Below are 3353 nucleotides of genomic sequence, written 5' to 3' on the forward strand. Positions count from 1 at the left end.
GAAATGCAATGGACAAAGAAACAAATATTTCCCATACTGCTGCAGAGAGCTGGACTCCACTCAGCCCCCAAGCAGCTGTTCTGAATGCCCTTCAAAAACCAAGGGCATAAGCACATAGTGAACATTCACAGTAGAAATTCCAGATTAAAAGGGACAAGGAGAAGTGTAGTAGCTGACAGCTCTACCTGTCAAGTCAGGGATGATGGGACTGGCTGGGGAGGTAGGAACAACAAGAAGAGGCCACATTGGTCAAATGCGGGGCTGGAGACATAGGACCCTGGACTATAAACAGCAGCCAAAGCATCTGGGGAGGGGACCAAAGCCCATAAACACCGCTGTGGCCACAAGTGTCTGCTGCCAACAGCAGCCCTAGATATCTTCAGCCTGACAGCCAAAAGCATTCACCGCTTTTCTGCTTTAGGCTCTGCATGTCAATTCTCACGAATTTAAAAAGGATAAAAATAACCTGTCTTCCAGTAGTGGTGGTGTGAATTTAAATTCATTACCATGTGTGAAGCAGTCTGATACAATAGGGATGAGTACTACTGTGCAGCAAAGAAGCAGATTCTACAATAGGCAAAAGAAAAAAAACTGAGAGCCACACTGATGCAAGCACTGGGTATCCTGTGCACTGAGTGAGGCAGAAGCACTTCAGAGAAGATCCATGGGGTCAGGTAATTGGGCTGTATTGATGCATATGCACAGCATGGGGTGGGGTAAGGTAAAAGAGGCACATTCAGTTTTAGTCTCCTGACTCCTGAACATCAGGCTTCACTGCCTGAACATTCCAGTAACATCAGCATACATAGTACAGAGAAGCTTGGCAAAGACCAGGTTAAAAATGAAGCTAGAAAAAAAAAACCCAAGAGTAACAGCTGGGCCAAAAAGTTAGTCTTTTATCAAAGTAGTGAATATCAGGTTTGCAAAAAGGCTTGGCAACTTACAAGGAAGCATGACTTCTTGAAAAGGCTGTTATAAGTAAAAGATATATAGAGTGCAGAGGTCAGGGGAAAGGGAAGGTGAGCAGTAAAAAGATTTGCATCTCTTGGTGTGAAGGTACACATGTGAAAGCAGGGCTATCAGAGTGACTCCAGGCATCCTAAAAGCCATGCAAAGCACACTCGGCAAGCACTGCTAACCCCTCCTATGATTGCAACACCCATGAGGTCTCACCACAGACTCTGGGGTGTAATTTTCAGCTGTCTGATGCCTTTGCTTTGTTTGCACCTCTATTGTGGCTTAACCTTGGCTAGCGACTAAGCCCCACGCAGCCACTCACTCACTCCCCCCACAGTGGGATGGGAGAGAGGATCAGAAGAGTAAAAGCTAGAAAATTCATGTGGTGAGATAAAGACAGTTTAATAGGTAAAGCAAAAGCCGTGCATGCAAGCAAAGAAAACAAGGAATTCATTCACTACTTCCCATGGGCAGGCAGGTGTTCAGCCACCCCCAGGAAAGCAGGGCTCCATCATGCATAACAGTTACTTGGGAAGACAAATGCCACCATAATGCTGAATGTCACCCCCCTCCTTTTTCTTCTCCCAGTTTATATATACTCAACATGACATCATAATTTATGGAATATCCCTTTGTCTAGTTCAGGTCAGCTGTCCTGGCTGTGTCCCCTCCCAGTTTCCTGTGCCCCTCTAGCCCTCTCGCCAGCAGGACCCAAGAAACTGAAAAGTCCTTGACTTTGTATAAACCTTACCCAGCAACAGATATAACCATCAGTGTGCCATCAATGTTGTTCTCACACCAAATCCAAAATGCAGCACTGCACCAGCTACTAAGAAGAAAATTAACTCTATCCCAGCTGAAACCAGGACAGCCTCACAGATCAGCAGCTAGCTGCCCTTTTCCTCCAGACTACAGCAAACACATCTGGAATAGTTATGGATGGCAAACTCCTGTTGGCAAAGAAAGGATTAATCATGTGGATTTTACTTGATTGCCTTCCCTGTGATGTTTTTAATCAGAAGTTTAAGACAGCCATACTTGTGGCCACCTATGCAGACATTTGGTTGGCCTTTGCTCTGGACATGGCAATTCTGTGCCTGGGAGACCCAGAACCACTGCAACAGGCTAGGCTGGCTCACTTGTAGCTCTGGGTTTCTTCAGTGAATTTAGGCTTTTCCACGTGAGCCTCCTGCAGGCAGAGTCAGACTGTTTTCCATCCCAATGATTTGTCAGGTGGTTTGGTCTGATGAAAGCCAAAGCTCTTTGACTTCATGTGCCAGCTTCAAAGGATCTTGCCCATGACTCCACTTTCTTTTCCATCATTTTGTATTCTGTATAAAGTTCATCCCATGGAAACCAATAGCAGCCTCGTTCTCATTCACATTTATAACATGGCAGCACAACTTATAGCTGTCTCCAGCAAAAGCTCTTTGCCTTAGTCTCACCTGCTATCCATTAACATGAGGGAACTCAGGATGCTGGTTAACACATTTAGAAATGGGATTATCTGAGGCCTCTTGCCTTCTTAGCATGGGGGAGGTACAACTAACCTCACATGGAGTTTTCACACCAAAGCTTAGATGAATTTTTTGGGCTAGTTTTCATTTTGTCTTGACTCTACGGAACACGGCACAGAAGCAGGTGGTCAGCTGTCATGTTGCTTTTGGGCACACAGACAAGGACAGCAGGTGATAGTGCTCCAGATCCCTCTGAAGGAGACAGAGGGGAATTAAGAGAAAGAGACACAGTGCAAAGGTGTGATGGAGCTGAGGGGCCACTGCCAAGAACCAAACAGACCTCAACGCACATCAGCTGCACCAGGTTTCAGCACTGGTTCTTATAGCAGGGCAGAGTTACAAGGATGTGATAATGACAGCTTCTTCATTTTAAAATATTTTCTGCTCGATTTTCTACTTTTTTTTTTTTTTAAAAAAAAAACTTTAACTCTAAAAATGTAAAATGAAACTTTGAAAAACTGCATTTTTCTTCAAGGTCTTACAGTTCCATTTTAAGCTCTCTACCAGCCAGAACAGCAGTAAGAAAGATGCATTTTTCAGATTAAACAGTCTCTTTCAGTTCTTTTCTCCTTTTTATCTTTCTATCTTCACCTGAGCAACAAAGTCAGAATATTTCAGCAAGTAGCTACTGCCTCATCCCTTTCTTTACTCCCATTTTACCAACTAGAAAAGTGATGAGGGTTTTCCATCAGTTTGAGGAAAGTGGAAAGGCCTGATAAGTCTTCCTATTAGAAAACTGAAAATTAAACCAGAACAAAAAATCTTTGTCAGGTGAAAATAGATGAGAAAATTCAAAGAAAGAAAAAGCTGTTTCTCACCAAGAAACCACCCATTTGAACCAGCTTCAACTCTTGTGCTAAGTCATTTCTCTTTAAAAAA

The sequence above is a fragment of the Falco punctatus genome, assembly GCF_963210335.1.
Source record: "Falco punctatus genome assembly, chromosome: 15".
Lineage (NCBI taxonomy): Eukaryota > Metazoa > Chordata > Aves > Falconiformes > Falconidae > Falco > Falco punctatus.